Source organism: Heptranchias perlo, chromosome 21 (assembly GCF_035084215.1).
Source record: "Heptranchias perlo isolate sHepPer1 chromosome 21, sHepPer1.hap1, whole genome shotgun sequence".
In the NCBI taxonomy this organism is placed as follows: Eukaryota; Metazoa; Chordata; class Chondrichthyes; order Hexanchiformes; family Hexanchidae; genus Heptranchias; species Heptranchias perlo.
The window spans coordinates 41910408-41931365 of record NC_090345.1 but is presented as its reverse complement, the minus strand read 5'-3'; the positions used below and the strand labels follow the sequence as shown (position 1 = coordinate 41931365).

The window sequence follows — 20958 nt, the reverse complement described above, 5'->3', positions numbered from 1 at the left end:
ACAGCACAACAGTCACAGAGGTGTGATGCGAGGGGACGTGAAACAAGCAACCGCTGGTCCAAGAGGGAATCTGGGGCACAGTCGGGAAGACTGTGTGCTGCTGAGAGAAATGAGATTGCCAACAGCTGCGTGGCGATAGCAATCAGACGAAAGATGGCACAGTACCTGCACTCAATCACTGCAGTATTTTTCAGGGATACGATTGGTTCCTTTTTTTTAATGAATGGTTCCTATTTTTTAATGAATATATACATTGTTCTGAGAGATAGTGAAGTGCATTATGTGTGTTTGTGAGTGTTTTTTGATTGTGAAATTTGAAGCAATCAGCATGGTTCTTGATCTACAAACACATTGGATACTTTCCCACTGGCTACGGCATGCCAGGCATGCAGCAGGCACAAAACATTGAATAGATGTGAATGGCCAATATAGCACACTGCACATTACTGACAAATGAGCCGCTGCACTCGGCTGGCTGCTGACCTGCAATGTCACATTGGAGCATTCAATTGTAAGGTTACCTTTAGGTAAACTTTGCTATTTTAGTGCTAATAAAATTGAATCACCAGAATAAACGCTTTTAGGTGTGTTTTCACACAGCCATCTGTTAAATTTATGATGCCAGAAGGTGAGTAAGAAAAGTACTGTTTTATAGTACTTCTACTGCAGACGCGCATTTCATTATAATAAAATATAGGGTAACATTAAAATCTTGCCACTGATCCATTTTACCAAGAGCATAAAATGCACTCAAAATAATTCCTTTATCCCTTACTCTACCTTGTAACAAATGTATAAGATTGAAGTAATTTGCACTATTGTTGTTTATAAGTATGTAACACATGTCCTCGGTAATTGTAAGCTGTTCATCTTTTTCAGATGAGGACAGCTGGTCATGTTTCTGATGAATATCTTTACTAAGTTGCGTCTTTGAAAATAACATGGCACTGAAGTTGCTTATAATATACTGACCATTGACTACTACGCACTTCAAACAACAGAAGAAAAACACTGCACACAAATAGAGCACTATTCAGCACCAACATTTCAGCACATAAATGGCTGAAATGTTGGTGCTGAATAGTGCTCTATTTGTGTGCAGTGTTTTTCTTCTGTTGTTTGAAGTGCGTAGTAGTCAATGGTCAGTATATTATAAGCAACTTCAGTACTTTATGATGCCAGAATAAAGAACACAGAATTTGTTCATATTTGGATATTCTAGTAACCACTTTGAGAACCACAACATTCTCTGAGTACTGCAGTCACTTCCTGTAACATTTAACTGCACCTATTGTTCAGTATCTGAATTAGTTGATTATTTGCTACAAATGTCTGATCGTATTTCGGTGCTGTAGCTGTGACCTTTAGTTTTGCAGTACTTGAAAGTGATCTTTATCAATATGATTTAATTACATTTTAAATTCCTCACCACTGGTAAATAACCATAGGGTCTGGTAATTGATGGGCAGGGAGGTTGTCAAAAGAGACAGCATTTAAAATAAGAGTTGCAGTACTGTCAGAAAGGCAGTACTTCTTGGGATTTACTTACTAAACTGGAAGATAATAAAACTAGAACAGAGCACAATGCCGTACAGGGCAGTCTCTAATTTGTAGACCTGTCCTTCATACATCGTCTAAGTCTGCTGATACAGTTCATAAATTCACAAATATTCAGCTGCAGTTACCTAATTCTTTTTAACAGTATTTGTATCATAGAGCCATAGTATCACAGTAGATACAGTACAGGAGGAGTCCATTTGGCCCATCGTGCCTGTACTGGCTCCTCAAAAGAGCTATCCAATTAGTCCCATTCCCCTGCTCTTTCCCCATAGGCCTGTACATTTTTTCCCTTCAAGTATTTATCTAATTCCCTTTTGAAAGATACATTGAATCTGCTTCCACCACCCTTTCTGGCAGTGCATCCAGATCATTACAACTCGCTGCGTAAAAAAATGTTTCCTCATGTCGCCTCTGGCTCTTTGGCCTTAAATCTGTGTCCTCTGGTTACCGACCCTTCTGCCACTGGAAACAGTTTCTCCTTATTTACTCGATTGAAACTGTTCAGATTGTGTTTAATATATTTACTAATCATTGGGATCAATGCAGTTTTACATGAGCAATCCAAATATTTTGATGAAGTGTTATTTTTAATTTTCCATTAAAAAGTTAGGCTTTTTTATCTATGCTGCCAAAAAAAGCAAATGTTTCCTTGGCAATTTGAAATTCATACATATATTTGCTGTATCCCATTTGATTTATTTCCTGTATCTTTGCTACATTAGTACTGAGGGAGTGTTGCACTGTCGGAGGTGACATCTTTAAGATAAGATGTTAAACCAAAGCTCAGTCTGCCCTCACAGGTGGATGTAAAAGATCCCATGACATTATTCGAAGAAGAGCAGGGGAGTTCTCCCCGGTGTCCTGGCCAATATTCATCCCTTAACAAACATCACTAAAACAGATTATCTGGTCATTGCAGCTTGTGGCAAATTGGATGCCGTGTTTCTTACGTTACAACAGTGGCTACACTTCAAAAGTACCTAATTGGCTGTAAAGCACTTTGGGATGTTCTGAGGTCATGAAAGGTGCTATATAAATGCAAATTCTTTCTTTTAAACTAAAGACGTGAACTCAAGAACAGTAGTGTATGAAATTAAGGACCTTGCCCTCCTTTCCACCACCTGAGCTCGCAAGTCACTTGTTAAATTATGAGCCTTTACTGTGTCTGCAGGCTGTGTTGTAGATGTTGAAATAGGGGTGACCAGGTCCTCAGTTATTATGACCTTGTCATTTTTCACTATAATTGAAATGAGTGCAAATCATGGTACCAAGTTAAGCCTGCATGACTCCACAACTTTATTGTGCCACATTCACTTGTAAGTTTCTCTTGTCACAAAACATTACTAAAGCAGAATCTATAAGTTCCTTTAAAAAGAAATTAGATCATTGTTTGGAAAGAGAAATATTAAATGGTATGGGGAGCCAGCAAGAGAGTAGGATAGACTGAGTGGCTCATGTGGAGAAAAGCACTGGTGCAGACTTCATGAGCAAAATGGCCTGATTCTGTACTGTAACATTTTATGATACCAATAGTCTATGATTTAAAAATATTAACTAAAATCACTCTTAAGTATTCTAAAAATAACTAAAGAACATTGTTTGCAACGGTGTTTAGTTTTCTGCTTTGAAAAACTAAAGTTTCCCACCATGCACAATTAGTTCTACCCATGCAGGTCACACCCAAAAAGTTGGCTTGTTCTCAGGTGGATGTGAAAGATCCCATGGCACTACTTCGAAGAAGAGCAAGGGAGTGTTCCCCGATGTCCCCTTTCCCTCAACCAATACCACTAAAACAGATTCTCCGGTCATTTATTTCATTACTGTTTGTGGGAACTTGCTGTGCGCAAATTGGCTGCCGTGTTACCTATATTACAACAGTGACTTCACTTCAAAAGGACTTCATTGGATGGAAGGTGCTTTGGGACATCCTGAGGTTGCGAAAGGCTTTATATAAAAGAGTTTGCAGTCTCTTTCTTTCTCTCTCTATCTCTCTTCCCCTCTATCTCTTTCAAAAATTAAAATGTGTGAACTGTATTCTTTCCAAAATAAAATGAAATTAGACTTTGTTTCCATTGTCACAGTGTGGAGAACAATGATTGATGTTCTGAAGTATGAGCAATACAAATAAAGAAGTGATTGCTTTAACTCAGCCTTGAAAACTTTCCTTTTTGATATCTGGAAAAACAAATTTGATTTAAATCTGAATTTTCTGATGGAGCTACTTATTTTTGTAAGTATTACTGATGTGGGGGAGGGACTAGGTAGCTTTCATAAAAAGAATCTTATCAGAATTTTGGAACTATAGAAGCATCAGTTTAAAAGCCAACTTTGAAGAGTTAAGTAAATTATCTAGAACTGAGATTGCTTTTGATACTGTTTATTGCAAACAATGTCCCCACTGTCTATAAAATATTATTTAATGATTAAAATGTATTCATAGAAAGCGGTGTAATTTATCCAAAATGCAGAGAGTTCAAAAGGAAAGGGAATGAATCCTAATTCTGCACTTGAGGTAAAGACCTTGAAGTAATACTAATCAATAACACTGTCTTGCAGGAAGATGATGGCATAATTCACAAGGGTGCACTCCATGCTGCTGTCACTTCACCGTCACTAACAGAGAGTTTAGGAAATAAGGTAGGAGGCATCTTTTTTGTTTCTGCACAATTGCAAAAAGGAGACTGTTATGTGAATCCTCCAATGTTTTAAAGCAAGACCATTGTTAGACATGTGACCATTCGATCAGCCATCATGTAAAGGGTTGGTCTAGTACAGGAAAGACTGTCTGATTCTGCATAGTCATGCAAGTAAAATAATTCTTAACTGCTAGATTTAAGGAAAGCTTGAATAACGGTGTATTGTGTTACTGTAACATCCCTATGGAAGTATTGCACTGGGCATCGTTGCGAGCTAGGCTAGATTTGTTATTCCCTAGGTTTGCACTGATGGCTTTATTTTGTTGAAGGACAATATTTCCGTCTTTAGGGCAGTAATTCTTTAATTCATTACAGCATGCTGAAATGCTGTCAGGTTATAGCCTTTGTTGGTCATAAGTATTTCATTAAAGAGAAAAGTTTGATATCAGTAGTGCTGATGAAAAGCAAACTAAGTTTTAAATTTTGTTGAACAATTTCGCTTGGGCTCTGATTAATATTTGGTTTTCTGACTAAATTCCTCAGGTTTTACATTAACAGCATTCCTCTAAGATCAAGGCCTGGAAATTGGTTGATGCCTTGCCCGCTAAACAGGTGCCAAAATGTCCAATATGGTGGTTGACATGCATACGCACATTCCGCGTTGGAAGTGCGCTGCCCGCTATATTGGTGTGGGCAGAAAAAGAGGCACCCAGGACCCATGCCTGAATCAGGCTCCACTGCAGTGCTGAAGACCAATGCCAACTCCCACTTGGCCCTCTCCCAATCGCCCCTCCCTCCCGATTGTTCCCCTCCCACTGATCAGTTACCCCAATCTCCTGATCGTCCCTGGGCCTCTCGATCGTTCCCTACCTCCCGATCGTCCTCCTCCCCCGATTGCTTACCCTACTCTCCCGATTGCACCCTTAGTCCCTCCCATTCGTCCCCTCCCTCCCGATCACTTCCCCATCTCTCCCGATCGTCCTCCCTCCCAATCTTCCCTGTCCCTCCCGATCATCCCCTCCCTCCCGATCACCCCCTCCCTCCTGATCACTTCCACCCTCTCCCGATGTTGCAGTCTTGCTCAGTATTGACTATACCCCCCAATTTGATGGCATCAGCAAGTTTTAACATTGTACTTCCGATTCCCAATTTAAACGGTGAACAACTGTGGTCCCAGCACTGATCCCTGTGGAAAACCACTTCCCACATTCTGCCCTTCTGAGTAATTAACTTTAACCCCTACACTTTTGTAGCCAGTTTGCTATCCATTCCGCTATTTGTCCCCTGACTCCACATGCTCTGACCTCAGTCATGAGTTTACTAAATGGTACCTTATCGAAGACCTTTTGGAAGTCCATGTATTTTACATTCAATGCATTACCCTTTTACGTGGTTTTAAGATTTATTGAAGGAAGTTATGCAACAAGGACAATCTACAGTAATCAATGTTACTTCCGTTTGAGTACAGTAAATGCCTAAATAGCAACTGTATATGGCCATACTGAACTAAATGTGCTTCTAAAGAACTTTACACCTGATAATATTTCTGTTAAAGCTAATGAAATCTTAGCACTTCAAGTCCTAAGGACTTGTTAATTAATATTTTGTTCAATATATCATAAATGGAATATGCAAATTAGATGTAAATATAGCTTCTTTGGATTCCCCCTGGAGTTGCAGTTGTTTGAGGATACGTTATCAAATCCTTGACCAATACCAGCAGTCTAACTCTCACAGGTTAGGGTTACTCTTGAATGATCACAATTGATAATGATTTATAATATTGCAAAGTAAGTGCAAAATGAATTAATAAAAGTGTTCTGTATCTGGTGCTCAGTCCAGACTGTGAGTCAAAGTCATATTGCTTTTACCTTTAACCAAGAGTGGATACAGCCCACATCCATTAAAATGTGACATGGCAGCTTATTTAATACAGCCATCCTGTATGAGTGACCAATATTTTAAACAGTAGGTGCTATTTGTGGCACCAATTATAACCGCTATATTATATTTATTATATATTATTAATGAAAAACAGAAGGTGCTGAAAATACCCAGTAGATTCATCAGCATCTGTGAAGAAGATTGCATAATATTTCAGGTGTAGATATTTTCCCAGAAGGCTGTAGACCCTTCATCAGGCATTGTAGAAGAGTCTACACCTGAATTGATAACTCAGATGCTCTCTTTACAGGTAATGATGGTCCTGATATTTATTTTGAGCCTTTTGTTATTTCCATTTCCAACATGTGCATTTTTTTTCTTTTTATCTCTCGTATTATCATTAATCTGCCTTTAAAATGTTAAACAAAGCACCTTAATAAAAAATATTTTACAATTCAGTCATCACACTTAGAAAAAGCTTATGCATTTAACTTTTACTTATAACTGGGAACTTTAGTTCTTCAATCGGTGCACAGTGTCCAAACTACAGTCTGAAGGTCATTTCCAGCTTTGACCACTGGCAATCTAGCCCATGAAGCCCAGGCAACTCAATTATATTTGTTACTCACTGGTGTGTCCAGTTTGAATTTCTTGGGCTTGAAAGTTTGAGAAGGGCTATTCTTGGTGCTGTTACCTGTTGGATTCTAAATCAGAACATCAAGAAAGGTAAGACTGAGAATAAGTTTATTTGTGGCATCAAGCTTCCATGTTACACACCGAAGTGGCCCACAAAAGGCAACTAGTTCAGACACCCTGCTATAGGGGAGAATCACCTAAAGAACTGTGCACAGTGTGTGGGTGACCTAATCTTCTCCCTCCTTATGTAAGCCATTATCTAGGTGTACTCTTCATATCCTTTTCCCATCATCAGTTTTCCCACACATCCGTTTCTTACATCACAGAGATCAAACCACTGCTTATTGGATGTTTTCTTTGTTTTGAAGGGAGTTAGTTACCTTTACTTAAACCTGCATTAGTTTTCAAATAGAAGGTCATGTTGCCCAAGTAGCAGCAGAACTACAACTTAGAGTTTGCTACTCAAGTCAATGAATGTTAGTGCTGGGGACTAGAACTCTCCACGTTTCAAACATCCAAAGGTGGCTTTCTCTTTTTTTTGGGGGGGGTGGTGGGTGGTGGTGCTCCGGGGTGCTCTGGAGGGAGGCGGAGGGGCAGGTTTGTGTGGAATGGAATTCGAAGGTTGAGGCAGTGGTCCTCAGCACCTAATTTTCCCTCCATTTCTATGCTATCCTGCCTGATTTCAGGTGGAGTAGCGGAGGAAAATTCAGCTCTCTGTGTCAGCTTCAAGCACTCCCTGGTCAGGTGCAGCACAACCAGATGTAGAGCAAAGCTCCTTCTATTCTGCTCCAACAATGTGCCTCTGGCCTGACCTCAGAAAAACACGCTCTTCGTTGGACGTAGGATCTTTTTCATTCTATTTCAGAGTTCATAATTCTTCTTTTAGTCCAGTTTATTCTGCAGCAACGTTTTTCCAGTTTTATTACTTCTTGTTAATTTTACAATTTTTTTTCTTGCACCACGGCACCAGTGCCATCTTAGACCAGATGACAACCACACCACCTTAGTATTGACTCACTGAAGTATAACTTGGCCACTGCTCAATGTCAGCTTCTGATTTCAAAATTTGCATCAAATGTAGGGCCTTCCCAGTGACTGACACCCATAACATCCATCTGCTATATTTCAATGTCACAAGACTTTTTAAACTGTAACGCCTGTTTGAAATGCAACACAAGGGCCCAAGGATATTGTATCTATATTTCTCCAGGCACAGTGAGACCTTGGATTACGGTTCCACACAGAAGCATGCCTCAGCTCATGGTTTAGATAGGCAATTGAATTTTCGCAAGGAAAATTTCCAGAAACATTCCAAAAAGGATTGACCATTGGCGGCTTTGCCTGCAGCCGCCTAGACCCCGTGCTCTGGAATTTTCTGCCTAAGGCCCTCTGCTTCTCCACCTTCCTCTCCTCCTTTAAGACCCTCTTTCAAACCTACCCCTTCGACCAAGCTTTTGGTCACTCCTCCTAACATCTACTTTGGCTTGGCATCCATTTATTTCTGATTATGCCTCTGTGAAGTGCCTTGGGACATTTTTCTATGTTAAAGGTGCTATATAAATGCAAGTTGTTGTCGAGCCACATTTTGTAATGGTTAATTTTGCTGGGGAGGAGGCATCATGGTCCTTAGGAACTGACACAGTGTCTGCCACCATTAATCATAGGTCAGCCTGGTCTCTGGGATTTGCTATCAGCCTACTGCTTCCTACTGTCAATGTCTGAGACAATGACTGGTGCTCAGATGATTCTGTTGTGTGCACTAGTGCAGCCTTCATTATTGTCTGAAGTAGTCACATTAGGTTTGGCTCTGGTGTTGATCGAATCCAACTTTGATACTGAAAACCAGCAAGGGAAGATTTTAGCTTCAGGAACCACTCACCAACACCAACATGTATCTTGCACAACAAAAAAAAAGCAGTGCATCACTCTAGAAGCTGAGTAGAAGGAATTCTTTAGTGTAGTTTTCTAGTCTGTTGAGGGGCCAATTCAACAGATGTCTGGTTTCATTGACATGGTCGCTGCCTCTTCTCTCCTGATTATGGCACAGACCTACACAGGGCTGTCCCATGTGGCATTGGCCTTGGATCCACATCCAGCACTGGTAAAGCACAGGCCAGGTTCATATTCCACTGAGTTCATAAGAAACTGTTGGCTTTGGCTGATCCACCCAGGACTAAAAGGTATGTTTCTGATTCTCAGATGGACTCCATCATCTTATCCAAAAAGGATGTAGGAAAGAGGGGAGGCACTTCCTTTTCATAAGCTTCCTCAGCCTCATGGCAGCTTGCTGACTCAATGCATATCTCCAAATTTTAACTCAGTTGGGGGTTGAATTACCAGTGCCAATAAATATTTTAATATTGACTTAATGGTTGTGTCTGCAGCTCAAATTTTCACAAGTTTTTGCATAATTTACAACCTGGCGTAGTAGCTTCTAGATTAATATACTGTGTAGGGTTCCTAAAGCAACAGGGGGCAGGACGTTTTCTTAGTCTTGCCTGTTGTGCTTTGAGTACAGATGAAGTATAGGACATCTCCCAACCATTGCAAAGTCCCAATATCCGTGTAGAAAAAGTCCAAATAACTGAACACGAGGGAAGAAGCTATATTCACAGGGAACTCTTTAGAGGGAAATCCGTAGTAATGTATAATTGCATTTTATAGTATAAAAAATAATATACAATATATATTCTGAGTCAGAAGGTTGTGGGTTCAAGTCCCACTCCAGAGACTTGACAAAAGTATTTCATTGACTATAAAGCGCTTTTGGTCATCCTGAGGTCATAAAAGGTGCTACATAAATGCAAATTCTTTCTTTATATTTTATACCATCTAAAGTAGTTGCTTTTTATATTTGCTTAATCATATTACTTAAAGCCAGTTACAAACTGCGAGAACAAATGCAACTGTGAGAATAAAGGAACTATGAGAACAATACTTGTGCTCTGTGCTTATTATTCAAAACATGATGACTTAAAAACATATGAATAATATCTTCGAGATAGCAGACAAGGACCATTAATTGCTGTAACTGGAAAGTTCTTCTCACAAACCACCTTGGAGGAAAAGAACCAATTAACATTGAAACACTGCAAATTTAATTAAAGAAACCTTGAAGCAGATAACAGGGAAGGAGTCTTCTGAATGTCTGAGTTGAACTAAACCCCATTGTTGAGAAGTGTATAACTTGGAACGTAGCCATCTGAGTTAATGCCGGTCTAAGTTAGCAGATCATTGTTATCAATAAATGGGACATGAGAGGGCAATCAAGCCTGCAGGTGTTTGTGAAACTAACTGAAATCGAAGGAAAAGTGATGTATAAAAAGGGTGATTTTGGACAGTGATTTGGGGGAATCGCATGCTGACCAGCCAACACCGATAGCAGCTGGATCATGCTAGCAGCTGGATCAGGCTAATAGCCGGATCATGCTAAGAGGTGGATCATATTAGCAGCTGGATCATGCTAGCATCTGGATCATGCTAGCAGCTGGATCATGCTAACAGCTGTAGCACCAAAAACAAGATGTTGTCCTGGTTGTGCTTCATGACTGTGAACTTTAGGGGACTCGCATCCTGCCCAGAGTTCCCCAAACGCTGCTAGCAGCCAGACCACTGAAGGGAACTTGAATCTTAATCCAGGGAGTCCTCCAATATGGCTGGCAGAAGGGTTAATGACCGAAGATATTGTCCTGGCTCGAAATTGGTGACTGTGAGTGCTGATTAAATATTATTGCGATATTTATGCTAACCAAGTAAATGGCTTTGAATAATAAATTTGTTGAGATTAAATTAATAAATGTTGCTTTACTAGACATTGTGGTCTGGTATGAACTAGGATTACAGTTGAGAACAGGACTTTCAGGATCCAATATTACAATTTTGACCATTATATACTCTTGGTGTATTGGTGTTTGTGTACAGCCAGAATAGATTCCCTTTATATCAAGAGATATCTAAACTATTTAAAGGTATATTCCTTTCACAACAGCTCTACCTAAACTTCAACCTCAATTTCTGGGCACTGTGTCCCCCCAGAAATGGAAGGCACTGCAGTTGGTCTCACATCCAGTGATTGTCCTGAAAGTGGTACCTTATATCAGATGCTTGAGTGCATGAAACCATTTATGTCAAAAAATGTATAATTCTATATAGGTTTTAAGGAGTTTCACATAGGGTGTCTGAATTTCAGTATTTTTGGACCGAACCATCCATGAGTTGGAGGAAGAAATGATCATGCCTGTGATCCCACCCTGGCTAAGGACGATATGATTCTTGAATCTTCCAGCTCACAGCATTAACTGATCCTTCAAGATCTTGCATAGAAAGGAACTTCTGGCTTAGATGGACAATCAGATTTGACATGGCAATTGCCAGTGATTCCAATTGATGGCATGATTCTTGAGAAACTTGACTTATTTACAAGAAGAAAACTTGCAGCAGATGGTGCTACATTATTGGCAGCTTCCACATTAAAGGCTTCCAGATCCACCTGGAAGTCTCATAGGTGTTAGCTCACTGGTGGCAGAACTACAACTTCAACCTGCGTATACCAGAGAATTTATTGTATTTGCAAATGCTGTTAGCTGTCTCCAAATGTGTTAAAAGTCTGTGTTCCTCCTTTTCTGTGCTACTCTTATTTCTGCCTATCATCTGACTTTGATGGGAAGGGCTGTTGGGGAACATTTTGCATGAGAAGTGCTTGAAATGTACGTTCTTATGTTCCTCAGGTTATGACTACTTGTAATTTGAATCTTGGTTCTGAACAAGCTGTTTTCAAATGCTTCTAAAACCTGTGGGTTCTTTTAAGTTTCTTTCACTTAAAAATAACTACTTTGCTAACCTCTTAATGCCACATGGAACAAGGTTTACTCTGTTTCCTATATGTAACAAAATCGTATATCTATTACAGTTTTGGTACAGATCACACACTAGAAATTTTACCCCATGATGTTGACGGTGTTGATGTTGGATCTACTTTATCTTGTTTGGCACGCAGAAAGGACAGTTCTCGGGTCTCATCTGTCTTTCTTGTCATAACTGTCTCGAGTTTTCTTTCTCAGCAAATTGCTTTGTCAAAATTTTATCTCCCATTACCTGCTTCTTCCATTGAAAGGAAATGTCATCACTAGTGGGGTGGGGATTTTAACTATCGAGTGGCTGGCCCGCATTTTCCACCAGCCAGCCACCCGCTCTCTCCTGCTGGAGGCCCAACTCATTTTGAGAGCCAGGCCTCATTGACGTGCCACCAGAGAGCTGCATGCCCCAAACAGGCGGCCTGCTGCGTCTTGCCGGCTCTAGGCCGGCACATTATTGGGTGGCCCTGCGGACGACCCAGCTGGCACGAAGGTAGGTGCGGGGGGCTAGGGAAGGGATAGCCCAGGGTGGCAGCAGCCCATATTATTCTTGTGAAGCCCAGAGGAGCACTCCTGCTGCTCCTGGCCCCACAAAAATAATCCTAAACCTACCTTTTTGGGGCCCCTTCCTCTCGATCATCAGGTTTCACTGAGCAGAGCTTCCATGGCTCAGTAGACCCTCAAAATTGCATTGGCGTGCTATGTACATCATAGAGCCCCGATTTGCATAGATTAATGCGACTCCTGCCTGATTCAGGTGGACGCTGGGTTGCCCAGAAGAAGGCCTGAATTAAAATGGCAATGGAGCAGGAATGGATCAGTAAGTCGATCACCTCCATTTTAACTCCACTAAGGAACCTAGCGACCCAGATTCCAAGGCCTCAGTCTTCAAAATAACAATGACTCAGGAATATAGATCCCGTGTACAGGAAGTGAAGATGTTTTCTGTGCATGCAGTCAGGAGGAAGTGAGAAGTCCAGGAGATATCTGTGGCAACATGGTGTTATGAGATGGTTCTAAGGACATTGGTGGTATCTACCACTGCATCAACAGATGCTTTGAGGGTCAGCCTGAAAACAACACTTGCCCAGGACTTTCAAGACTTGATAGTGTTTGTAATGACACCGACCAGTAGCACATCTGAGTCCGTTCCCTGCATTGGTGGGCTGCAGAGAGCATTAACAGATGTTGCTCTCTCTCATGATTATGACATTGTGCAAATTTCTTTAAGGCTCCTTCCAACACTAACACTTGAAAGAGCTTTGGACCTGGGCAATGCACCCTTTGACCCAGCACCTCTTAGCAATGCAAGGGAATGACAACCAGAAGCGAGTTCCTCAAGTACAGCAGATTCACTGAGATGAAGAGTAACTACAGTCCTCAAAGGCTCCAGAGAAATCTTCCCAGTCACCACCTCTGAACCTTATGTCATTCAGGAAGCAGTTCTTAGAAGTAGTAAATTAGGAGCTGGAGCAAATAAGATAGTTGGACAAAAGCATAGACATGGTGTTAAGAGATAAATGGTGTTAGAATATATGAAATTATTGGAATCTTTTGTTAAGGAAGGTAAAACATTTTTGACCACATAGACTACAGAGTTCATTTCTGAGCATGTTTGCAACTTAGTGGACTTAGTGAGCTGTGAGAGTGTGTCTTCTGTACTACAGAGGAAAGCTACAGAAGCCTTTGGAGTAAAAGTTCTGGTGAGACATTAGAGGTGGTGGAGGAACAGGCAGGGGGAGAAAAATCTTATTTGGTTTCTCAACATTTATTCCTTTCTCTGGCTGCAGGCTGATGGCTCTTCTTGCTCCAGATCCTCTCCATACTGTGCACCCTCCTCTTACTGTGGAGATAGAGAGCCTTCACCGTTTTCTCCATCATTGTCATTTCCTTCAGCGTCAGGAGGTAGCATCCCTTTCCGCATAGCAATATTATGGAGGATTCAGTAAACTGCGAAGATTCTGGAGACTTTTGCTATTGTGTATTGCAGAGCTGCGCCAAATTTATCCAGGCACCTTAAACAAGATTTCGGAATGCCTTTTGTCTGTCGTATCACAGTTCTTGTAATCACTCTGTCTGCATATGAGGTACTTTGAGTCATAAGTCATGACCTTGGGGTAACACTGATCCCCAGATAACCATTCCTGATAAGTGTTTTTGAGCAATCAGGGCTGGTATGATGGATTGGTGCATGACGAAAGCAACATGACAGCGTCCAGGATAGCGGAATTATATCGAGTCTACACCACAGAAACAGGGCATTCGGCCCAACTTGTCTATGCCGGCATTTATGCTCCCACGAGTCTCCTCCCACCTCTCTTCATCTAACCCTATCAGCATATCCTTCTATTCCTTTTTCCCTCATGTGCTTATCCAGCATTCCCTTAAATTAATCTCTGCTATTTGCTTCAACTACTCCTTGTGGAAGCACATTCCACATTCTTACCACTTTTTGGTAAAGAAGTTTCTCCTGAATTCCCCATTGGATTTATGACCTCTAGTTTTGGACACCCCCAAAGTGGAAACATTTTCTCTATGTCTATCCTATCAAACCTTTTAATTATCTTAAAGACCTCTATCAGGTCACCCGTCAGCCTTCTCTTTTCTTGATGGTTCAGCCTTTCCTGATATGTATATCCTCTCAGTTCTGGTATTATCCTTGTGAATCTTTTTTGCATCTTCTCCGATGGCTCTATATCCTTTTTAGAATATGGAGATCAGAATTGTGCACAGCACTCCAAGTGTGATCTAACTAAGGTTTGATGTAAGTTTAACATAACTTCTCTGCTTTTCAATTCTATCCCTCTAGAAATGATCCCCAGTACCTGGTTTGCTTTTTTTTAATGGCCTTATTAACTTTACGTCGCTACTTTTAGTGATTTGTGTGACTATACCCGAAATCCCTTTGCTCCTCTACCCCATTTAAAATCTTATTATCCAAGCAGTATGTGGCCTCCTTATTCTTCCTACCAAAATCCACCTCACACTTATCTATATTGAAATTCATTTGCTATTTACACGCCCATTCTGCAAGTTTAATAATGTCTTTCTTGCATTCTTCCATTGTATTAACTACACCTCCCAATTTGGTGTCGTCTGCAAATGTTGAAATTGTACTTCCGGTACCCGAGTCCAAATCTTAATGTAAATTGTGAGCAACAGTGGTCTTAGCATCGATCTCTGTGGAACACCACTTTTCAACTTATGCCAGTCTGAATAGCTACCCTTAAGCCTTACTCTCTGTTTTCTGTTTTGCAGCCAACTTGCTATCCATTTTGCTACCTGTCCCTGACTCCATATGCTCTGACCTTAGTCATGAGTCTACTATGTGGTACCTTATTGAAGGCCTTCTGAAAATCCAAATATATTACATCTACTGCATTACCTTTGCCTACCCTTTCTGTTAATTCTTCAAAGAATTGAATAAGGTTGGTAAAGCATGACTTTCCCTTTTGAAATCCATGCTGACTACTCTTTATCATATTTTCAGTTCCTAGATGTATTTCTATGACATCTTTGAGTAAAGATTCCATTATTGTTCCTACCACCAACATTAAGCCAACTAGACATTAATGTGCAGCTTAAGGTGAGTGCTATTGCACATGACCTGCACGAATGAAACCTTTTTTTTGTTCATGAAATTGAGGGGGTTGTCATATGGGAATTTCAGTGCCTCTTTAGTTGAACCAATTGTTTTTTGCATCTTTGTGAACCCTGCCACTCTGTAGAATTGGATTGCTCTCTCTCCTTGCTTCTCAGGTTCCATGGAGAAAGTAGTAAAGTGCAAGGCCTACTTGAACAGAGCATCAGTGACTTTCTTTACACAACGGTGAGCAGCTGCTTGACTGCTGTGACAAAGGTTACCCGAGGCTGCCTGGAAAAATCCTGTGGCAAAAAGAAATCAAAGCAGTGGTCAATTTAACTGCTAGAAACAGTGCTGTTTTGCTTGTTGAAGTGGGCTGCTGGTCTTCAGTAGTTGGTATAACTCCCCAGTAACCTCCAGGGAGATACATAGCTTTCTGAGATACTGACGGGCAGAGAATTCTAGGTAAAACCTTCTAGGTCTGTAAACAGTGTTGAGTGAGTATTTACGTGTAGGAAACAAACATCTTCTGTGATGCCTCTTTCTCTATGTTCCTCCAGTGTAGCCTCTTCCATTTCCTCCTCCTCCTCCTCCTCTTTATAAAACAAGAAGAGAAGGGTTCCATTGGGAAATCGAATTCTCCAGTCCAAAAATAAATTTCTCCTGTACTCAATATAAATGGCAGAAGTCTCCTAGAATGCTCCAGAGCAAACATCGATGTCCAGGCAACGATTCTGAAAGCTTCAAATATATCAAACAAGATGGTCCCCCCAATACAATATCCACCTCAGGGATACCGCGGTGCTGCTCGTACCAGCACCTATATAAGTTGTAGGGTTCTCAGAGGTCAAGTTTTGGGATGGTAGTTGAAAATAACTCAAGGAGCTTGGCTATGCCCACCTGCCACCATTTATGTATGGGCTCTGAGTGAAAAGACTGCAGACTGGTGGGTTTTACCAAAGATAATTTTGGTGCAACTTCTTAGATTCAATATTCCAATGTTAGGTGATACCACCTGATTTTGTTCAGTTTAGCACCCCAAAACTGCTTGAAAATGGGCAGCAGTAAGAAGGAAAATCCAGCTCTGCATCTCTTACGAACTGAAATATCACAATATTACATCACTTTGTAGAAGTTAAACTGTTATGTATGGCCGCTTCGCTTCGTCAGTAACACTCTCGCCTCTGAGTCAGAAGGTTGTTGGTTCTGCCCAGTCCAGGATTCAGTACTCTCCCTCCCTTCATGGTCAGGCACTCTGCTCCTTGCTATGACCCCTGATGACACGGCAGGTTAGCTTCCCCTCATGGCCACACCGTACATCTTGTAAGTCTCTGCTCCACGTTGCACGTATTAACACTTTCATCATACTATCAAAGAGAGTCTTTATTGCAGCTAATTCATGTATAGATAAAACAGCTCAGGTTGCCTGTTTTGTACTTAATGAAGGGGCAGACTCCATTTTAAATTTAGTTACCACTGCTATTTCAAACTACGTAAAACCAAAGGCAAACATGTATTTTTGTTACAAGAATGAACATTTTTTTTGCCTATCTTGCAATTCTGGATTTCATTCTTGGACAAGACTTTAGCTAAATAAAGCAGTGAAATAAAGCTTCATCAAAACAAAGATTAGCAAATTGGGTATTGCTTATAGTAGAGCAGGAACGCCAGGGAATTTCAGAGTTTGCTCAGCTCATGTAGCAGCCACTTCTTGCGGAAACAAACAAAAAGTTCCTTTCAATGTTCTCTGCAAGAGAGTTAGTTGTTTTTAGTAAGTGTTATTTGCTTGACCTGTCAGCTCAGAGATCAGGGGCGCTAAATTGGGCAGTGTAGCGCCCGTTGTTTCGGCGCTACACGGCCCCTCCGACATCCAAGATGGCGTCTTGGATGCGCACGCATGTTTCCTGCGTGACGTGCGCCAGACGTCATCTTGGCATAGGAGCTAACCCCGAACGCTGGAATCATGTAAAGTAGGGAGAAAATGGCTTCAATCAGTGTGCAACACTGATTTAAAATGATAGACACCATTTTGGGACTTAATGCTCAACTCAACGCACAGTCTTAACACCGACCATCTGAACGTGTCTTAGAGTGCCTGGAGGACCCCCCCACTGACTCTATTTAAAGGGACCATGCAGGATTTGCAAATTAGTGGCTGGATTATTGCCTCTGGCTGCCGAGACATTTGTAACTGGTTTTGGAGGTCTCCTAGACTTCAATACTAGGACGCGGGGACATAGCCTAACATTTAGAGCCAGGATGTGCAGGAGTGAAGTTAGGAAATGCTTCTACACGCAAAGGATGGGAGACATTTGGAATGCTCTTCTGCAGACGGCAGTTCATGCTAGCTCAATTGTGAATGTTAAATCTGAGATTGATAGATTTCTGTGAACCAAGGGTATTAAGGGATATGGAGTTAGGTCACAGGTCCACCATGATCTCACTGAATGGTGGAGCAGGCTCGAGGGGCTAAATGCCATGGCCATTTGCTGCCTCTTGATATGCGCCATCTTCTCCTGCAAGAAAGCGGGACATGTGCCTGGGTGGTGTGCCTGTCATAGTTGAATAGCTGCCAGTGTGTGTGGCCTGTGAGTTGTGGGGTGGGCGGCTTGAAACAGTGGCAATGTGTAAGGGCGGGAAGAAGCATCTGACTGGAAGAGTTGAGTACTGATGGAGTTTATTGGTATGTGGGGGATGGGGGTTGTAGTGCGTGGTGCAGTTGGTAGGAGACACCACTTGTCAGTTGACCTCACTCACCTTGATCACTCATGTCAAAGTATTGAACTTCTTCCTGCACTGCATCCATGTTCATGATGTTGTGCGCCTGGCATTGACTTCGTCCCCCACTGCCTCCCACTGTCTTTTGAGTATATGTCCGGAGGGGCTCTTGCCTGACACCAACCCCCCCCCCCCCCCCCCCCCCCCACTGCGGATATTGGATGTCCCTCCTTCAGTCCACCTCTTGCACCCAAGGTCTCTAGTGCATCAGCAGAGAACCTTGGTGCATGCACTCTCGCAGGCCTGGTACCAACTCAGATCGGCAGATTGGTGATGTGGGATTTAGTAATGTGCAACCTTTATTCAATATTTTAACATAACTCATCAGTGTGCAAACATAGGGATGGGATCTGCATCTGTGTTTTCCGTGTGTGATGTCTGATCTCTGTGCAGACTCCATACAGACATAGACTGTTATTTTCATCAAATAACAGGTACCAGCTACCTTTAAGAGATTTCTAAAAAACATCCTCCCTTTAAGAGATTGAGCTCTCTCTGGTGGTGGAAAGTGCGAATTGCATTCATTCCACGTGCAAGGCCTGGAAAGGAACGTCAGTTGCAGGCAAGTGCTCCCTGGAGACCAAACTTGCGTCTTGTTTGCCCAGGGTCCGCTCGGCGCAGGATGGCAGCGCATCACACTACCATCGCCCAGAACGGACCCTTATCCAATTTCTCCCCAAAGCACTTTGACACTACGATGCTCCAAGTCGGTTGTAGAATGTAGGTCCTCACCTGTCGACCACCTGTTTCTACAGTGCTTTGGAAAAGTCCCATTCGTATATGGAGGGTGAATGAGTGAAAAACGTTAACGTTACTCAACTTTCAGTCTGATCCACATTCTATGAATGCTAGAAAGGGGGTGAAATTCAACTCCCGTGGGTGTGCAAAACGGGCGGTAGCAAATCGGCCTCCGATTATACGCCCTGCCCGATGACGATCGGGTGGAGTGTATAATGAGCGGCCAATTCCTTACCGCCCGTCTTTTACCCCAACCGAAGTTGAATTTCATCCCCTAAGCCTCCAATACAAAATTCCTTCCCAACAGACTCCTCATTTAATCAAAGCGTTTGCTATTTACTTGAGGTATGAACAATGTCTCCTCCAATCAAAGGCAAGGCCATCTGTATACCAGAGATACTACTTGCATGTGGTGCAATATTCTTAAAAACTGATTCAGAGCGAACTAAGATTCCAGCTTAAGCAGTGCCCTAAACTGACACTTGAATTGCTGTGCTTGGCATTTGAAGTTATATTATGACTGTATAAGGCAATAGCTCTGGGGCCTGAAGGCTATCAGACTGCTAAGTACTTTCCTGAATAATAGGTTTGTGAGTTCCAGATAAAATTCAGTGATGTCCTTCCTGTTATTTGACATATTTTGGCAATGATCAAGGTATGATTTGAAGCCCTCAGCAATTAAATCTAGAAAAATGACAGGACTGCAAGTGTAAGGGCTGTCAACTAGCTGTTATTTTTCTAAACATTTATGACTTATAATATTTTCATTCTGATGTTCACCAACACCTAGAAATATAGCAGAAAGACAAAAGTTTGTGCCTATTCTGGAATGTCTGATGAAAGTTAAATGATTATATTACAACTTTGCTTCATTGCGCAAAATCCAATTGGATCAAGACAGCTTGCCCCAGCACAACGCTGGCTACAACAGTTGACTACTGTGATATTTGCCTTTCACATCAATTGATCTTGTAAGTAATAGTCTTCTGATCAATTAGATCTGCAACCAGTTGATACAATAAGTTGCAGTGGTCTTGTTTTAATATGGCAAAACTTGTTCAATTAGTTTTTTAAAAATAATTTGCACTTTCATCTACCCACTTATTCAGCCCTCTCTTTTCTCTTAAAAATTCTGGCCAACACTGTTTCACTCTTTATTTCATCTTCAACCTTCACTCCTTTTCTTTCTTCCTCTTTTTCAGCCCTAATCCATCATTCTGTCTTAGCTTAACATTGCCATCAGTAAGACCTTGATCATAGTACAGTACTGTATTATGAAATATTAGGGAACATACATGTAGTAGAGATTTACGCCTACAAATCACTATCAGTTCAAACCTTTACATAGAGGGGAAATGTGCACTTACTTGCTACACAATATAGCTGTAGAGATGCTGAAGGTGTTGTGTGCCACTGAGCTTAAGCAATGCATTAGCCTCATTGTGGTAGTTGCTGCCAGTATCATTACTAATTAAGGGGGCTAGTGCACCAAATTAGTCTTCATCATCACATGAACAATACATATCTACTGCCCATATGAATTCGGTGTTGCAGCTCAGCCAGGTTCTCCCTTGTCAGGATTTTGAAGGGAGCTGCTGTATCACTGAGTTTCTGTTGACAGAGCGTTCACTACAATAGGAATTGATTCCAGTGCTCCCTGGCACATGACTCAGCAGAGGAGGATAAGCAGGATCAGAGATATCAGGTGGCACCAAAAGTGCCACCAGACATCTCTGTCCAGAACTGTTGCTTTGTCCCTGTATGTAGAGACTCAGGCTTAGACGGCAATAACTGAGGAGCATTAACTTCTGACACTAAGGCTTAACAGTTATAATGCTGTGTCATTTACTTCAACCTTATACATAAGCCCAGCATTCCCAATGGCCGTCGAGGTGACCAATGACTCTCAATTTTTGTGTCTCCACCTCCTTCCAAGCTAACTCATGACAGTATCAGCCAATGTGCTATCTGTAGATGCATCAAAAAAGTTTCTGATGCTTTATTCAGGAGGGTCAACAGCTATATCGCCTTTTCCACTGATCAGCAACAGCTGCTCAATTCCACTGGATTGTTGGCTTTCCTAAAGTACAGGGAGTGATTGATGACCATCGAAGCCCCTACGCATAATGTATTGGCCTACATGAACAGAAAGAAATTCTGATTTGAGACAGGTACTTGGCATTCTGAACTGTACTTTAACCTTACCTTAGTGACTTTCCTGAGGTCAGCCATCTTCTTCCTCACATCGCACCAGGTCCGCTAGCTTCTAGAGACAGCATTTACCTATCTG

The 20958-nt window shown here is 41.6% G+C and overlaps 1 long non-coding RNA gene across 1 annotated transcript in view; it reads left to right on the top strand.

Annotated features, from left to right (window-relative positions):
• The window catches only part of LOC137340343 (uncharacterized), a 347443-nt gene that overhangs the window by 150243 nt on the left and 176242 nt on the right, over positions 1 to 20958 (top strand). The window contains exon 2 of the long non-coding RNA XR_010966782.1: positions 4117 to 4197. This is a non-coding gene — a long non-coding RNA (uncharacterized lncRNA). The remainder of the gene's footprint in view (positions 1 to 4116; positions 4198 to 20958) is intronic.